At 39.6% G+C, this 20,073-nt stretch overlaps 1 protein-coding gene across 1 annotated transcript in view; it reads left to right on the top strand.

The window, feature by feature from the left end:
• The window catches only part of FBXL17 (F-box and leucine rich repeat protein 17), a 512,447-nt gene that overhangs the window by 18,353 nt on the left and 474,021 nt on the right, over positions 1-20,073 (top strand). The gene's annotated exons all lie outside the window — the stretch shown is intronic.

Below are 20,073 nucleotides of genomic sequence, written 5' to 3'. Positions count from 1 at the left end.
TGGACTTCCCTTGTGGCTCAGCTGGTAAAGAATCTGCCTGCAATGCGGGAGACCTGGGTTCGATCCCTGGGTTGGGAAGATCCCCTGGAGAAGGGAACAGCTACACACTCCCAGTATTCTGGCCTGGAGAATTCCATGGAATGTATAGTCCATGGGGTCATAAAGAGTTGGACACGACTGAGCAACTTTCACTTGCTTTATGTAACAACAGTATGCAGTTTGGGTTAGCATGAGCTTTTAAAAATTAACTTTTATTTCCTCTTTTATGTTACTAGGTGAAATGCTTACATATTTTAAAATATCTTTTAGATGCAACTCCAAGTTAAGGAGTATAAAATGAAGAAAAAGATGGTAACTACCTATATTAGGCACAGTAGTTGGTTTAAATACAGTATCATGTATTTTCTGGTTGATTCACTTTCTTTGGAAATGGTGTTTAAGGTTTCTTGTCTCAGAGTGAATATTGAATGGATTCTATGTGCCAGTCCCTGAATTTGTGAATATTTGAATATTTAGTAATATTACCACTATTGTCCTGGGCACTTTGTGTGTTTTTATATTTAACCCTTGCAGTAACTTTGTGGGAGTAGTTGATATTGAACTTTTTGTTTAATTTTCATTTTGTAAAGGAAGAGATTAAGTCTTAGAGAGATTAAGAAACTTGGCTAATGTTTGGCAGACAGTGGACCTGGGACTGAAGCCTGGATTCCCTGAAGCCCTGCTGCCTTATCTTTCTGGTTTTCCATGCCAATCAACTGTACTCTGCTAGACCTCGAATAAGGGAGCCTCTCCTTGAGGGCAGAAGCTATGCACATTTACCACTCTGCACACAGTGCCCTTGGCAAACATTTGTTGAAAAAAAGAATTATTAATAATTCCCTTTAAGAACTTTGTCAGAACAGTTTTTTAAATTCAGGATTGAGATGTAGTCCAATACTTCCTAGTAAAAGCAGAATATCAGTGAAGTCCTAGATTTAAGTTTGATCTCAGATTAAATCTGAAACAACATGTATATCCCTAAATTTAGACATTATATATGGATTAACTGAAAACTCAGTACTAGAAGAAATTTGGAAAGTCTGTCCTAAATAGTACTGGGTTTGTCAATCCAATTTACACATTAAGAATGCTTCAGTTTATAAGGGCGCCTATTTTGTCTGCAAAGGCTAACTGTGCAGTAACAGTTTCTGCTATCTACAGGATTACTCAAACAAAACATTTTATACAGTTATTAAGTCTATTAAAACAAGGTAATCTTTAGGGTAAACTATAAATTTTATAGACATGGTGTGATTTTTTTGTGATTAGAAATTTCTTAGCAAATTATTACTTTACAGTGAAACATTTAAAAAAGTCTATGTATTTATTAAGAAATGGATTAAATTTGTTATATATTTAAATCTGATGTAACACAAATAGGTGCCAGCTGAGCAGAGTGCCATGGTACATACCTTATAGTAGAATAAGTTCATATTTATGGTCAAAATAGAGGGAAACTAACCACCACCTGACCTGCCTCTGGAGAAATGTGTATGCAGGTCAGGAAGCAACAATTAGAACTGGACATGGAACAACAGACTGGTTCCAAATAGGAAAAGAAGTACGTCAAGGCTGTATATTGTCACCCTGCTTATTTAACTTATATGCAGAGTACATCATGAGAAATGCTGAGCTGGAAGAAGCACAAGCTGGAATCAAGATTGCCAGGAGAAATATGAAGAACCTCAGATATACAGATGACACCACCCTTATGGCAGAAAGTGAAGAGGAACTAAAGAGCCTCTTGATGAAAGTGAAAGAGGAGAGTGAAAAAGTTGGCTTAAAGCTCAACATTCAGAAAACTAGGATCATGGCATCCGGTCCCATCACTTCATGATAAATAGATGGGGAAACAGTGGAAACAGTGACAGACTTTATTTTTGGGGGTTCCAAAATCACTGCAGATGGTGACTGCAGCCATGAAATTCAAAGATGCTTGTTCCTTGGAAGAAAAGATACGACAAACCTTGACGGCACATTAAAAAGCGGAGTCATTACACTTTGCCGACAAAAGTCCGTCTAGTCAAGGCTATGGTTTTTCCAGTAGTCATATATGGATGTGAGAGTTGGACCATACAGCAAGTTGAGCGCGAAATAATTGATGTTTTTGAACTGTGGTGTTGGAGAAGACTCTTGAGAGTCCCTTGGACTGCAAGGAGGTCCAGCCAGTCCATCCTAAAGGAGATCAGTCCTGGGGGTTCATTGCAAGGACTGATGCTGAAGTTGAAACTCCAGTACTTTAGCCACCTGATGCGAAGAGCTGACTCACTGGAAAAGACCCCGATGCTGGGAGGAATTGGGGGCAGGAGGAGAAGGGGACGACAGAGGATGAGATGGCTGAATGACATCACCGCCTCGATGGACAGGAGTCTGAGTAAACTCCGGGAGTTGGTGATGGACCGGGAGGCCTGGCGTGCTGTGATTCATGGGGTCACAAAGAGTCGGACACGACTGAGCAACTGAACTGAACTGAAAGAGTTCTTTGGACCTCCCTGGTGGCTCAGATGGTAAAGTGTCTGCCTACAGTGCCTACAATGTGGGAGACTCAGGTTCAATCCCTGGGTCGGGAAGATCTCCTGGAGAAGGAAATGGCAACCCAGTTCAGTATTCTTGCCTGGAAAATCCCATGGACAGTGGAACCTGGTAGGCTATGGTCCATGGGGTTGCAAAGAGTTGGACACGACTGAGTGACAGCCACTTCCAAAGAGTTCTTTAAGGAGCAAGATTTAATATGCCACTTAAGTTCTATGAATTTATCTAATATTTACAGCTTTGAGACTAATTATGTAAATCTTTCCTAGAATGTGATGTGTTTTGAAACCTGTTAATTTATGATAGATTAGATGTTTGCTTCAGATTTTTATGGTTTGTGAATTATGAATTAGTTATATATGAAGAAATAATCTGATAAAAGTAATAAAATAGTTTAAATCTTTTTCATCCTAATTAAAACATTTATATATATTTTTCTTTTTTAAAAAATTTGTTTTTGGTGGACCGATAGCTGCTCTACGGGGCTGCGTTAGTTTCCGCCATGCGTCAGTGTGAGTCAGCCACGGGTGCACATACATGCCCTCTCCCGCTTGAACCTCCCTCCCACCCCAACCCTTCCCGGCCTCTAGGTGTCACAGGGCGCCGGCTGAGCTCCCTGCGCCATGCAGCGCCTTCCCATTAGCTGTCTGTTTGCACCTGATAAATGTATGCATGTCAGTACTGCTCTCTCAATTCTCTCACCCTCTCCTGCCTCCCGCCCCGCTGTGTATATGAGTCTGTTCCCTGAGTTTCTGTTCATCCCGAGGAATTTTTCAGTCATTGCATCTGAGCCTCACTGCAGTTCAGTGAGTAACCCTTTCCTGTGCTTAAGACTGTGCTGTGGCGGTCTGTGTGTCCTCTTTTAGCCTCTTTCTTCTGGTGGAATGGTGTTATGGAGTAGTATAGTACAGAATGGCTTTTCGTGTATACATGAAATACAAGTAAAAGTTTCATGAAGCAATTTTCTATTCTATACTATTATGTTAAATAAATGTTTGATCTTGATTCACTCAGTAAATTAAAGACTCATTGGTGTTTGATAAGCTCTGCTGTGGAGTGTATTACGGTTTTAGTGAATTAACAACTTAAAAATGTATGATAAAGTTTCAAAGGCCTAGGATGGAACTTTCATAATTGATGAATTTTCCTGGTATTTTTTTTCTTTTCTACTCATAAACATAGCAATTAAATTGTTGATTCTACAGATCAAGTTAAAAGGTTTTGGGAATATTTTCCTGTTAGTAAAAACGGACAAATGTTTTAGAATGGTATACATGTATTTTATTGATAATATCTTTAAAGATACATTTTCATCATAAGTACTGTAATTTTAGTTGACTTTAGCAAATACCATATGAATGTGTTTTTAATTTTTTATTTTATTTATTTTTGAATGTGCTTTTTTAAAAAATTATTTTTAACTGGAGGATAATTGCTTTACAATATTATGTTAGTTTCTGCCATACATCAGCATGTACATATGTCCCCTCAGTCTTTGAACCTGCCTCCCACCCTGTCCTACCCCTCTGAGTTATCTATGAAACCCCACGTTTGAGCTCCTTCTGTCATACAGCAAACCTCCACTGGCTCCCTGTTTGCATACGGTAGTGTATGTGTTCCCATGCTGCTCTCTTAATTCATCCCACGCGCGCCTTCCCCTGCTGTGTCCACAGTCTGTTCTCTGTGTCTGTCTCCATTGCTGCCCTGCGATAGGTTCTTCAGTTCCATCTTTGCGACCCCATGAACTGCAGCCTCCCAGGCTCCTCCGTTCATGGGATTTTCCAGGAAAGAGTACTGGATTGGGTTGCCATTTCCTTCTCCAGGGGATCTTCCCGACTCAGGGATTGAACCTGGGTCTCCCGTATTGCAGGCGGACGCTTTACCCTCTAAGCCACCAGGGAAGCCCTTCCATCTTTGTAGATTCCATATATATGTGTTAGTATATGATATCTGTTTTTCTCTTTCTGACTTACTTCACTCTGTATAATTGGCTGTAGGTTCATCTGCATATTCGAACTGACTCAGATGTAGTGGCTGAGTAATATTCTATTGTATATTTGTACCATAGCCTCTTTATCCATTCATCTGCCAATGGACATCTTGGTGGCTCCTATGTTCCAGCTGTTGTAAATAGTGCTGCACTGAACATTGGGGTACAAATGTCTCTTTCAGCTATGGTTTCCTCAGGGTATGTGTGCCCAGTGGTAGGATTGCTGGGTTATATAGTAGTTTTATTCCTAGTTTTTTAAGGAATCTCCATACTGTTCTCCATAGTGGTGTATCAATTTGCATTCCCACCAACAATGCAAGAGTGCACGCCCTCGTTAGTATTTATTGTTTGTAGATTTTTTGATGATGGCCATTCTGACCTGTATGAGGTGACACCTCATTGTAGTTTTGATTCACAGTTCTTTAATGCTGAGTTATGTTGAGCATCTTTTCATATGTTTATTAGCTGTCTGTATGTCTTCTTTGAATAATGACTATTTAGGTCTTTTGTTCACTTTTTGATTGGGTTGTTTGTTTTTTCTAATGCTGCCTGAGCTGCTTATAAATTTTGGAGATTAACCCTTTGTCAGTTGTTTCATTTGCTATTATTTTCTCCCATCCTGAGGGTTATTTTTTTAACTTGTTTATAGTTTCCTTTGTTGTGCAAAAGCTTTTAAGTTTAATTAGATCCTACTTGTTTATTTTTGTTTTTATTTCCGCAAATAGGAGGTGGGTCATAGAGGATCTTGCTGTTGTTTATGTCAAGCAGTATACTGCCTATGTTTTCCTCTAAGAGCTTTATAGTTTCTGAACTTATATTTAAGTCTTTAATCCATTTTGAGTTTATTTTTGTGTATGGTGTTAGGAGTTGTTCTAGTTTCATTTTTTAGATGCAGTTGTCCAGTTTTCCCAGCCCTATTTATTGAGGAGGGTGTCTTTTCTCCATTGTATATTCTTGCATTATATATTCTTACTGTATTCTCCATTGTATATTCCTCCTTTGTCAAAGATAAGGTGCCCATAGGGGTGTAGTTTATCTCTGGGCTTTCTGTCTTGTTCCATTGGTCTACATTTGTGTTTTTGTGACAGTACCATACTGTCTTGATGACTGTATCTTTATAGTATGGTCTGAAGTCATGCTGTGTGGTCAGTCGTGTCCATCTCTTTGTGACCCCATGGACTGTAGCCCGACAGGCCTCTCTGTCCATGGAGTTTTCCAGGCAGGAATGCTGGAGTGGATTGCCATTTCCTTTTCCAGGAGATCTTCCTGACCCAGAGATCAAACCTGTGTCTTTTGTGTCTCCTGCATTGACAGGCAGGTTCTTTACCACTGGCGCCACTTGGGAAGCCAGGAAGTCAGGAAGATTGATTCCTCCAGCTCCTTTTTCTTTCTCAAGATTGTTTTAGCTATTAGGGTTCTTTTGTGTTCTATACAAATTGTGAAATTATTCTTTTTCTGGTTCTGTGAAAAAATACCGTTGGTAGTTTGATAGGGATTGCCTTGAATCTGTAGATTGCTTTGGGCACTATAGTCATTTTCACAATATTGGTTCTTCCAATCCAAGTAACTCTGTATCTCTCCATCTGTTTCAATGTATTTTTTGATTTCTGTTTATAAAGGCAGTTAGGTAAATCATTTTATTTTGGAGTTGTAATGGATCTAAAATTTAATATATTGAGTATTGCATTCACCTCACAATGTTTCTTAAACTTTTGGTGAAATACCTGATGGGCTGTTTTTGGCTGTATTCTCTGTTCTTTGTGGAATACCACCTTGAAATCCTGATATTCTTATTTCCACTAAAATAACTCCAAATAATTTTACTGTTATCATATTTCTGTTATTTTATGTATCCTGTAAAACTGAAATCACTTATTTAGGGGGAAAAAGAGCTACTTAATTCAGAAGAGTAGGCTATGTACGTTTTTCTAGTATTTTTACTACCATCTAGCACGTCACAGCAAACAAGAGACAGCATACTAGTGAAAGTATTCAAAGAAATCTAAGAAATTGTATCCATTAAGTTAATATTTTATGTGACTGCTCATATTTGATTACAATAGTTTAACCCCTCAATCCAGTTAATGGATCTCTGTAGAAATTTCTAGAAATAGCCACTGAAGGCATCTCCTCAGATTAAAATGGTACTAAATAATAGATGCTGCATTAGTAGATTTTGGTCTTGTTATATTATGGATTTTTAGATCTTTAAAAATAAACATGTAAAATAACATTAGCAGAATGATGGAGTGAAGAGTTCCCAGACCCCATTCCTCCACAGAAACATTTGAAAACAAGCAGAAATTGTTAGACCCAACTTTGCCAGAACTCAGAAAAACACTGTTTGACACAAAGTGAATGCCGGGGCAGGGAAAGCAGTTTAAAAACAGTGATGGAGCTTTGTGACACTTTTACTTGTCTGTGCCTTGTACCTTCCCTAGCTTGGCAGCAACACTGAAGAAGCAGCCTGTGCTCTCAGCATATGTCCCTGGTTCCAGAGGGAGCAGAGCAGAGTTTATTCACAGTTTACTGTGTTTGTGTATTCTAACCCGCCTGGGAACTTCTTAAAGGACTCATGTACGGTGCTCTTATTTGTTTCACCTAATTCCAAATACATTCAGGGTGGGTATTGTAAGCAAATACAAAAATCTCCAGTCGTTGGGGCAAAAGATTATTGTCGAGTCACGCACTGGATCACACAGGGCATGAGAGGAAAAAGCCAGGGAGAGAATTTCTTTGGAAAATTAGGATAATCAGCCTTCTTTATGGTCCAGCTCTCACATCCATACATGACTTCTGGGAAAACCATAGCTTTAACTATATGGACCTTTGTTGGCAAAGTGACATCTCTGCTTTTTAATAAGCCGTCTAGGTCTGTCATAGCTTTCCTTCCAAGGAGCAGGTGTCTTTTAATTTCGTGACTACAGAACTTACTTTAATTATAATTGGATTAAGTTCTCTAATTAAAGGGCAAAGATTGGCAGAATAAAAAAAAAAACAACCATGCATATAAAGTCTAAAATCATTCCTTTTAGATATTGACACAATGAGGTTGAAAGTTAAAAAAAATGGAAAGAGTTACTCCACTCAGATTCTAATAACCAAGGAAAGCTGTAGTGCTCCTCAGTTTATGGTGTTTTGCCTTAATAATTTTTTGACTTTATGATGGTGTGAAAGCCATAAGCATTCAATAGGAGCTGTACTTCAGCTGTACTTGAATTTCCATCTTTTCTGGGCTGGCAGTATGTGACGCGCCACTCTCTCACGTTTCTGGATGGTGGCTGGGCGGTGGTTCCCAGTCAGGCTCACAGTCACGACGGTAAACAGCTGTCACACCGACAGCCACTCTGTACCCATCCTGCTCTTCTCTCTTTCACTTCTGGTGAAATTTTACAAGGTACTCAACACTTTATTATAAAATAGGCTTCATATTAGATGGTTTTGCCCAATTACAGGCTAATATAAGTGTTCTGAGCCTGTTTATGGTAGGCAAGGCTCTCCTGTGGTGTTCAGTAGATTAGGTGTATTAATGCATTTTTGACTTAAGATCTTTTCACCTTACAGGTTTATCAGGAATTAAGTCTATTGTAAATTGAGGAGGATCTGTATTATTATGAAAAACAATCTTAAGTAAAAAGATTGCAGGAAACAATGAAGGTCATTATAGATTGATAAAAATTTCAATTCATCAAGAAGATAAAACAGTTACAAGCATATGACCCAAACAACACAGCTCCTAAATATATAAAGCAAAAATGGAAAGACTTAAAGGGAGGAAAAGACAGTTTCACATTAATAGTTGGAGATTTTAACACCCTATTTTCAGTAGGAAAGACCAGCTGGAAAAAGATGGACAGTAAACCAGAGGGCTTGCACAGTGCTGTAAACCAGTGACACCTAATAGATCCTACAGTAGACTGCACTTAGCAGCAAAAGAGTGTGCGTGAGATATTCTCAGTGTTAGATCGTATTTCCCATCACAAACAACTTAGTACATTTGGGAAGATGAAAACCATACAAGAATCTTTTTTGACCATAATAATTTGAATCTAAGAATCAGTAACATCAAGAAAACTGGAAAATACACAACTATCTGTAAGGTAAACAATATTTTCTTACACAACCAATGGAACAGTGAAGAAATCACAAGGGAAATTAGGAAATATATTGAATGAAAATGAAGATGTAATATACCAAAATTATGACAACAAAAATAGTGTTCAGAGGGAAATTTATAGTGTAAAAGTTTATGTTTACAAAAGAAGAAAAATCTGAAGTAAGTAACTTAATTGCACCACCTGGAGGACTTAATTGGACACCAGGCATGCTTTGCTCAGTTGCTGAATTGTGTCCAACCCTTTGCTACCCCATGGACTCCCACTGGGCTCCTCTGTCCATCCCGGGAGGGATACTGAAGTGTGTAATTTAATACCTGGAGGAACTTGGAAAAGAAGACCAAACTAAATCCAAAGCTAACAGAAGGAAGGAAGTAATGATCAGAGCACAGATAAATGAACTGGAAAGCAGACAAGTTATAGAGAAAATCAATGAAACCAAAACTGGTATCTTTGAAAATATCAGCAAAAATGACAAACCTGTAACTAGATTGACTAAGTAAAAAAGAAGACTCAACTTACTAAATGGGAAATTTAAGAGCAGACATTACCACTAACTATAGAAATATAAAGGATTATATAAGAAAATTATGAACAACCATATACAGCAAAAACTGGATTGCCTAGATGAAATGGGTAAATTCCTAGAAATGTACGAGCTACAATAACTGATGCAGGGATAAGTAGAAAATCTGAATACAAATTTGTAACAAATAAGGAGATTGAATCAGTAGTAAAAGTCCTTTCAACAAAGCAAAGTCTGGAATCAGATGACTTCCCTGTTAAATTTGGTCTAACAGGTAAGAAAGAAATAATACTAATCCTTCTGTCAAACTCTTTCAAAATATTTAAAGCAACGCTTGGTAATTCCTGTGAGGCCAGCATTACCCTGATTCTAAAGCCAGGTAAAGACACTGCAAAAAAAAGACAACTATAAACTTAATATGCTTAATTGCTATAGATGCAGAAATCTTCAACAAAATACAGCAAACAGCATTCAACAGCATGTTAAAAGGTTTATAGACTATGACCAAGTATAACTTATCCCATGAATGGAAGGATGACTCGACATACAAAAATCAGTAAATGTGATGCACTGTGTTACCAGAATGAAGGAAGAATCACCCACATAATCAATCTTAATTGGCTCAGAAATGCATTTGGTGGTCAAACGCCTTCCCTTGATAAAACACACAATGAAATAGGAATAGAAAGGTACTTTCTCAACATAATAAAGGTTATATGTGACTAAAGTGCAGCTAATATACTCAATGGTGAATAGCTGAACACTTTTCCCCTAGGATTAGGAACAGAAACAGTGATACATGTGCTGTGGAAGAATATGCTGGTTCATCAAAAGAGTAAACGTCTAACTATCATGTGACCCAGTAATTCTTCCCTAAATATATACCCCAGATGACTGGAAACAGTGACTCGAATAGATCCTTGTTTGCTTGTTTTCATTTTTCATTATTCATAACAGCCAGAGGGTGGGAACAACCCGTGTCCATTGAGGTGAATGAGTGAATGAAATGTATGTATGTGCGATGAAATACTGTTAGGCCCTATAATGGAATGAAATGCTGTACCTGTTACCATGTGAGTGAACTTTGAAAGCACATGTCAAGTTAAGTAGGCCAGACACAACAAATACTGCAAGGTTCTACTTACGTAAACTACCTCTTTAGTCGCTTCAGGCACATCCGACTGTGTGACCCTATGTAGCCTGCCAGGCTCCTCTGTCCTTGGGATTCTGCAGGCCAGAGTACTGGAGGGGGTTGCCATGCCCTCCTCCACGGGATCTTCCCAACCCAGGGATCGAACCTGGGTCTCCTGGGTGTCCTGCATTGCAGGCAGATTCTTTTTTTTTTTTTTTTTTTAAAAAAAAAAAGAGTTCACACCAGCGATGGCGAACCTCGGCATCCTGCTCCGAGAGGTGGTACGTCCTCTCAAGGCTTTGCAGAGTTCGCGGAGTCACAGTCTTCTGCTCCAAGAGATGCTCCAGAAGCAAGACCAGCTGGTCTGGAAGAAGCCGACACTGGCTGCGAGGACCCGGCTGAAGTCCGCCCCCCGTGACACTGTCCAGGGCGGCCTCGTGGCCTGAGCATCAGCCCACCGCGCGCGGAAGGCACCGCCAGGGCGAGACAGGGGCGGGGCGGGGCAGGGCAACCGCGGAGGGGGCGGGGCACACAGATTCTTTACTGCTGAGCCACCAGGGAAGCCGTATAAATTACCTACTAGAGGCAGGTATTTACGTAGAGACAGATGTAGGTAGAGTGTTTCTTGGGGTAGAGGAAGTGGAGAATGGGTACTCAGTTGGCTTCAGTCGTGTCCGGCTCTTTGCGACCCTGTGAACTGTAGCGCACCAGGCTCCTCTGTCCATGGAATTCTCCAGGACAGAGATACTGGAGTATCTCTGGATACTGGATCTCAAGGATACTGGAGTGGGTTTCCCATGCTCTCCTCCAGGGGATCTTCCTGACCCAGGAGTCAAACCTGCATCTCCTGCTTTGCAGGTGGACTCTTTACCACTGAGCCCCTGGGGAAGCCCAGGGAATGGGTGCTTACTGCTTAATGGGCAGGGAGTTTCTGTGTGAGGTAATGAAAAAGCTTTGAAAGTAGTGGGGATGGTTACACAACACCATGGAGATAATGTCACTGAGTCATATACCTAAATGTGGTTAAAATGGCAATTTTTACGTTATCTATATTCTACCACAATAAAGGAAAAAAGAAACACTACTTGTTTTTAGATGCTGAATTTCTGTGAGATAAAGGAAACTGTCAGACTCATCTAACCTGTCTTTACATGTTCTAGTGGTAGTCAGCTAAATAAAGAGCAGGTATGCCACCTTTATGTTGTTCTGTGACCCCATGCCCTGTGGCATGCCAGGCCTCCCTGTCCTTTCCTGTCTCCCGGGGTTTGCTCAGGACCGTGTCCAGTGAATCGGTGATGCCATCCAAACATCTCATCCTCTGTCGCTTGCTTCTTCTCTTGCCATCTTTCCAGCATCAGGGTCTTTTCCAGTGAGTCTGATCTTCACATCCGGTGGCCAGCATATTGGAGCTTCAACTTCAGCATCAGTCCTTCCAATGAATACTCAGGGTTGATTTATCTTAGGATTCACAAGTTTGATATCCTGGTAGGCCAAGGACCTCTCAAGAGTCCTCTCCAGCACCACAGTTCCAAAGCATCAGTTCTTCGGCACTCTGCCGTGTGTTACTCCCTGTTCATGTATTCTGACTGCATGCTCATACGTTCAGTTTCTCTCTGGATTAACTGCCAGTCTGTGAGATTGGTATTCTTTCATTTTTATAGATGAGTAAGTTGTTTACAGAGAGACTGTCAGTAATGTATTTGAGATAAAAGTAGTAAGTGATAGACCCCACTCCAGTGCTCTTGCCTGGAGAATCCCATGGACGGAGGAGCCTGGTGGGCTGCAGTCCACGGGGTCGCTAAGAGTTGGACACGACTGAGCGACTTCACTTTCATTTTTTACTTTCATGCATTGGAGAAGGAAATGGCAACCCACTCCAGTACTCTTGCCTGGAGAATCCCAGGGACGGGGGAGCCTGGTGAGCTGCCGTCTATGGGGTCGCACAGAGTCAGACACGACTGAAGCGCCTTAGCAGCAGCAGCAGTAAGTGATAGGGCTGGCATTCATATCCAGAGGTGTCTTGTCATACTCAACCCATTTAGTTCATTTCCTTCCCTCTGCACATGGCATCCTTGTGTGCCTGCTTAATCGTGTACGACTCTTTGTGACCTCACAGACTGTAGCCTGCCAGACTCCTCTCCCCATAAAGTTTTCCAGGCAAGATTACTGGAGTGGGTTGTCATTTCCTTCTCCAGGGGATCTTCCCGACCCAGGAATGGTACCTGTGTCTCCTGCATTGGCAGGCGGATTCTTTACCAACCGGTGCCACCTGGGAATCCATAACACTTATTTTATCCCTGTAGTGATAATCGTTACTTACAATGAGGCTGAGAAAATAGAGATTCTTTATCAAAATATTTCATATTTAAGTAGTTGTAAGAGTGTTTTAAGCATTCTGTCTCTAAATTAGCATCACAGTTGACAATGGGAAGCAAATGTATTTTGGGTGCTTTTTATGTGACAGGCATTGTATTTTGTGCTTTCATGTTTTGTTATCCACTTTAAGCTTCACAGCAGCCCTGAAGTATTTCAGGATGAAAAAGTGAATCTTTTGGAAGTCAAGTAACTTATCCACGTTCACATAGTTGGGAAGTTATGGAGCCAATATTCTCTTTCAGTTTTGCTTAATTTCTGAGTCTTGTCATATGAGATCATATCTAGGATTTTAAACTGGGATGTACAATTCAATGACTATAGAAAATATTTTCCATTTGTAACTGGGAGTATTGAGGTTTCATATAATTCAAGAAGGCTTCTTTGTGGGAATTTATGTTTATGGTACTTATGAAAACTTGCCTTCTCATGAACCCTAGTGAACAGTGTTCTGATAGCTCCGTCTTTTCCCGCTGATAGTGATTATCACGCATGAGACGCTCACTCAGTGCTTCACATGCTTTTCCGTGTGCTGGCAAGCGTTTCTAGTTGTGTTCATTTCAAACAAAATCTCCACAGCCCAGTGAGGTGTATGTATGCACTGCTAAAACTCAGTGTCAGTCTCCTCACCTAATGGGCGTGAGGATGGAAGGTGGTCAGTTAACTGAAATTCAGTTAAATGATAGAATCACAAAATCAGTATGTATGATAAACTTTTTAATTAAAAGTGCTATGTAATTGTAGATTCATTTAGTGAGTCTTTTGATATAGAGTCAAGGCCTTTTCCTTGAATTAGAGATAGAGTTTTATTTTACTTACATAGATTTACTGATGGCTCAGTGGTAAAGAATTTGTCTGCAATGCCAGGGACAGAGGTTTGATTCCTGGGTCGGAAGATCCCCTGGAGGAGGAAATGGCAGCCCTTTCCAGTACTCTTGGCTGGAGAATCTCATGGACAGAGGAGCCTGGTGGACTGCAGTCCATCGGATCGCAAAGAGTCGGATAGATAGATTTTATTTAAAGTACAAGAATGATATGGCACCGCTGACTTTCAGTTTTTATTAAAAATTGAAGTAGGACAGGAATATGGGTGCAGCTTCTTTGAGATTATGATTTTCCTAATATTTCATAATTTTATAGTGTCTTACTGAAAATTAATTTATTGGCATATTCTTATGGCTTTCTCTCATTGAATGTAGAACATTCAACCTACTTTTTATCGCATGAGCTTTCTTTTTCCTTCTCATTTAAGTCAGTTTATTTAATATCTAATGTAATTATGTTAAAATAATAATAATTAGAAAAAACAGGTTTGGAAAGAAACATCACTTCCTGTTGACTTATTATTTTTTTTAATCTCAAGTTTTACTGGCATTTGTTTTTTCAATGTGTTGATTTTTTTTTTTTTTTTTTTTTTTTACTGTGGTAGAGTCTTCATAATATTTACTATTTTAGCAAGTTTTTTCATTTTAGCAACTTTTAAGTGTGCAATTCAGTGGCATTGCGTATGTTCACTATTGTGTAACCATCGTGGACTCTCTTTTGATTTTTAATTAGTGTCCTTTCAGGACCTCTTCTAGCTACCTCGTGTAAGTGGACTCACACAGTATTAACTCTTTTGTGTCTGGCTTATAACTTACATAATGTTTCCAGTGTTTCATAAGGTCAAACAATATAAATCTAGGAAAAAGATTCAAATTTGAGTCCTTAAAGTGGGTCAGATTAGTGGCAGTTTGAAAAATTTGTTTTGCTTTCTTTCATATCTCATTGTTTGTGTTCCTTTACTACAAATGATGAAACTAATGAATCAAATTATGAAATTGTTACTTTTATGATTTCACAAACATGAATATTTAATGTAGTTGGGTGAAGTTACTATAAGATATGGATTAGTTTTTTTCACTGCTTTCTTTTGCAGATGTGTAATAGTGATGCTGGGAGGGATTTGGGGCAGGAGGAGGAGGGGACAACAGAGGATGAGATGGCTGGATGGCATCACCGACTCGATGGACATGAGTCTGAGTAAACTCCGGGAGTTGGTGATGGACAGGGAGGCCTGGCGTGCTGCGATTCGTGGGGTCGCAGAGAGTCGGACACGACTGAGCGACTGAACTGAGCTGACTGAATAGTGACAGTGGTGATATATCGGTAATGGAAAGAAGGAGCAAATTCCCTCTCCTACTGAAGGCATACCTCATGTTTTAAAAATATGGTTTTACTACTGGTTTTGAAAATCTTTGCTGTGACCTTGGAAAACCTAATGTTACTTTTATCCCAGTGCGTTCTGTATTGTGGTTTCAGTTATCTACATTCTTTATCAAATTATGCTCTTCCTAAGGTGTTTGTTTTATTATAAAAGTAACCCAGCAACAGCAAATAGCTTGTTAAAACATATTCTCTTTTGTAAATTCTTAAAGGTAGTGTGCAAAATTTTAATCAAATTTTGAGATGCAGGGAAAATCATCTCCCAAGTATTTTAGAGAAAATTTTTAAAAATACTTTTGGAGTTCTTAGGGGCTTCCCTGGTGGCTCAGATGGTAAAGAATCTGCCTGCAATTCAGGAGACCTGGGTTTGATCCCTGAGTTGGAAAGAACCCCTGGAGAAAGGAATGGCTTCCTACTCCAGTATTCTTGCCTGGAAAATTCCATGGACAGAGGAGCCTGGTGGGCTACATCCATGGGATCACAAAGAGTTGGACGTGACTGAGGGACTAACACTCAGGGTTCTTGAGCAAAACTGAATAATCTTAAATGACTGTTATAAAGTGGAAAAGAATAAGTCAAAGATAATCCTTTTTGTATTAATTTAGTCTGTTTATAGTTCTAATTGCTGTCATGTGCTAAAATGAACTATGGATTAATAGGTGGCTTTGTTTAAGTGATAACACCCTTTGTATTAAATGCTTTCCTTCAGAGTTGACTGATAGGTACCCTTGACACATTAGAGTTAGAGGAGAGATTCTGTTACTGTTCATTCAACTCGCACCTTCCCTAGGGAACCAGAGACTGGGCTTGCGCTGATAAAGATTCAGAGCCTCTAAATGACATTCTGGGGCTCTGTGTCTTAGGGACCTAAGACGACTGGGTGAAGAATGAGAGTTCAAATTGTGCCTGGCATGTCAGTTGCAAATAGCATTGAAGGGTAGGCTGGGTGTGAATATGTGTGTGTGTGTGTTTATTTCTGGGCTCTTTGTTCTGTCCCAATGATCTGTGCCTGTTTTTGTGCCAGTACCACACTGTTTTGATTACTATAGCTTTGTAGTATAGTTTGAAATCAAGACGTCTGATGCTTCCAGCTTTTTTCTTTTTTCTAAGGATTGCTTTATTTGGAGTCTTCTGTGGTTTCATATTAATTTTATGATTATTTGTTTTAGTTCTGTGAAAAATGTCATTGGTATTTTGATAGCTGTTGCACTGAATATGTAGACTGCTTTGGTTAGTATGTCATTTTAACAATATTCTTCTTGTCCACGTGAATGGTTTATCTTTCCATTTCTTTGTGTCATCTTCAGTTTCTTTCATCATTGTTTCATAGTTTTCAGAGTACAGATCTTTTACCTCCTTGATTAAATTTATTCCTGGAACTTTAGGACATTTATTTGGGGTAGCAGTGGCTGGTACAGATGGACACCGATATCGATGCAGTCTTTCCTAGTATGCTCAGTGATTTTGGGGTAACAGTGACTGGTACAGATGGACACCAATATAGATGCAGGCTTTCCTAGTATGTTCAGTGAGGTTGTTTAAAATAGAACATCAGTTTCTTCAGTGAGACTAAATGATGGTGATTGTCCCTTGAGATGCTCTTCCCTAGGAAGTTATTAGGGTCTTGTGCTGTTAATATCTGTTGAGACCATCACCATGATTCTTATGTATGTATGCCTGCCCATGTGGCTGTTTGCTCTATGGAAAGTCACGATCATTTGTTTATAGATAAAGCCATCAGAGCTACTTGCTAAGGTCAAAACATCATGTAATTGGTTTAAACATCTCTTCCAGACTGCAGTGGTATTCAGTTCAGTTCAGTCGCTCAGTCGTGTCTGACTCTTTGCAACCCACCATGGACTGCAGCACGCCAGGCCTCCCTGTCCATCACCAACTCCCGGAATTTACCCACACTCATATCCATTGCGTTGGTGATGCCATCCAACCATCTCATCCTCTGTCGTCCCCTTCTCCTCCCGCTTTCAATCTTTCCCAACATCAGGGTCTTTTCCAATGAGTCAACTCTTCGCATGAGGTGGCCAGAGTATTGGAGTTTCAGCCTCAGCATCAGTCCCTCCAATGAACACCCAGGACTGATCTTCATTAGGATGGACTGGTTGGATCTCCTTGCAGTCCAAGGGACTCTCAAGAGTCTTCTCCGACACCACAGTTCAAAAGCATCAATTCTTCTGCGCTCAGCTTTCTTTATAGCCCAACTCTCACATCCATACATGACTACTGGAAAAACCATAACTTTGACTAGATGGACCTTTGCAGTAGTATAACTTATCTGTTTTAACATGAGACTCTGCCAACCTGTCCACAGACATTGATATCTAAGAGTCTTGTAGATACCTGTTACTCCTTTTATCTAGATTCTGTTGTATTTCTCAGTAATCTTGGCTGGTGCACCAAGTGTTGAGGTCTCTCTATTGCTCAGTATATAGTGGCAGAGGGAAAATACCAGCTTTAATACACAGAAACATGAGATTGGGAATGTTGCTTAGTAATAGAGTTAAATATATCTGTTAATGGAAATTCTAGAGTTTGGTCAGTGGACACAGTCATCATTCACTAGACTGAATCAGCAGTGTCCTGCAAATGTAGAAGTAGGTTGCTCCTTGTGGGCAGTTTATTCTCAAGGAGCAAAAGAACAGAGATGAACTGAACATATTCAGTTTATTAATGTAAGCTCATTAATAATCTGTGTAGAGACCAGGTAGTTAGACCAGAGTTCACAGGAAGGGCGCAATAGTAGAGAAGCATTTCCTGTCTGTTTCTGTGTGTGTTTTCCTGATTTATTCATTTTAGAGCAGCTGTGCTGTTTCCTTGTTCTGAAAAGATGAGGATTTAGCTCACTTATCCTTTTGTATCTCCTATCCCTTCATAGTATCAAAATAGTTCTAATTTTGATTAAATAAGTCTTCAGTATTTACATGTTATAATTGTGTACCTACCTTTTTTCCATTTGGAATTTTGTTTTTATCGGAATGAATAAATACCTTTTGTCCTCATTTACTTTACTAGTTTTTGTATCTTAACAGTGGTGGAGCCCACAGTTTCCCCCCACCTGTTTTAGTATCTATATATAGATACTTAGTTAAGTTTATTTTCTTAAAGCAGACAGCAGTCTGGACTTCTTGCATGTATACTTTTGCGTTAATGGTCATCTTAGTGTCTTACCTTCACTATTGTTCTTAGTGTTTTCTTCTTCTTGCTGTTCTGAGAGGTGGCCTATTACCTAGACATCACGCCTTCTTTCTCTGGATGCACTCTAACATTTTATAGAGCACAGGCTGTGATCGCTTCCTGTGTGGGATGCATGGATATATGGGATGTAAGTATTTTTTGAGAATTTGCATGTGTGGAAATGCCTCTGTTCTGCCCCTCACACTTAACAGCATTGTAGATATGAAATAGTTTTCTTTCAGAATTTGATGGCGTTGCTCTGTTGCTTTCTTTCAGTGCTGTCATTAAGCAGTTTGATGCCATTTCATCTCTAGTCCTCTCTGTGAAGTCTGTTTCTCACTAGAAGTCTGTGGAATGTTTTTTATGCCCACAGTTATGAAACTTTGTGATGCTTTGCCTTGGCTTAGATCTGCTTTTGTCATTTGTGGTTAGACGTCCGGGTGAGTCCTTTTGGTCTGGAAGTCCCTATCCTCTCATCCTGGAACATTTTATGGAATGATTTCTTTGAATTCCTCCATTTTCACTGTGTAAACAATCATCCCCACATTTTCAGAAGTATGCTTTTGCTCTCGTCTGTCCGTGGCATACCCCGGTCAGAAGACGCTGTAGCTCACGGCCCTCAGTGATCTCCAGCCTTTACTGTTGTCTGAGAGTGGGCAGGGGCGAGCTGTGCAGAAGTGGGGAGGTGATCTGAGTGGCTGACTACCTCTTCAGTAGACTTTTCAGGAATCCTGGCATCTTCCACACCAGCCTTGCCCTCACTGCTGTACACAGCTGGTTGGGTGTCCTGGTAGTGAGTTAAGATATTTCTGCTCTGCTTTCTTCACTCATTGACTTTCAGTTCAGCTTTCTCTGGTCTGAGTAACATGCCATTGTATGTTTGTTCTAGAAATACTTGTGCCTTTTTAATGCTTTGTAAGATCTGGTGGCACATCTAACGAACATGATGAGAACTGATGACAGAGATGCTATGTCACTGTATCTGTGAGAGCAGTATGTTACGTGAGATTATTCCTGCTCCCTGTTGTTTACAGAGTTGTGCGTACTGCTAAACCACTGTGATTGTTAACAAGTGAAGGAGAGCTTAAAGTTCATTAGGGAATAGCAAGTAAATACAAATGTACCTTTTCTTTTTCCTTATGCATTTACCTGGAATCCTTGATTTCCACCTGTGGACCCAATTTAGAACTGTTCAACTAAATAGAACATGGTATTCATGGATCCCTTTATTTGTCCATTTCTCAAAAAGACTTCTTTACAATGAAAAACTCTGATCAACATTTTCAGTCATTCAACAAATATTTACTAAGTATCAGCTGAGTATTAGACACGGGCACCAGGGCTACATTAGTGAAATCTCTGTCTTCATGGAGTTTATATTTCCAGTGGAATATGTGTCTGGTTATCGTGTTACCTAGATTAAAATAACATGCCTTGTGTATATCACCATTCCTAGAAAAATAGTTGAAATTGTGTATCTTTCTGACTCTTTCTTACTTTATTTGAAACAAAAACTTGAAAGTTTTTTTTTTTTAACAAATGATTTATTTGCAAAAAGATGTGATAAGATTGGTAAAAAAGAAAAAAAAGAGCAATACCCATTGTTGCACCGATCAGAAATAACTACTGTAAACACTTTGGTGTATATTTCATCTCCTTTCTATACGTATGCATATATTTGAATATGTATATGTGTATATACATAAGCATAATTAGTGGAATTGTATTGTAAAAACATGCACAATTTACATTTTATTTGTCAAGTGTTTACTTCAGTTTTTTTTGTTGCTGTTGTTCAGAGACTCTGTCGTGTCCAACTCTTTGCGACCCAGCGGACTGCAGCACGCCAAGCCTCCCTGTCCTTCACCATCTCCTGGAGCGTGCTCAAACTTGTGTCCATTGAGTTGGCGATGCCATTCAACCATTTTATCCTATGTTGTCTTCTCCTCCTGCCTTCAATCTTTCCCAGCAT

Source organism: Dama dama, chromosome 9 (genome assembly GCF_033118175.1).
Source record: "Dama dama isolate Ldn47 chromosome 9, ASM3311817v1, whole genome shotgun sequence".
Lineage (NCBI taxonomy): Eukaryota > Metazoa > Chordata > Mammalia > Artiodactyla > Cervidae > Dama > Dama dama.
Note: the sequence above shows the minus strand (reverse complement) of the source record. Positions and strands in the feature narration are given on the sequence as shown.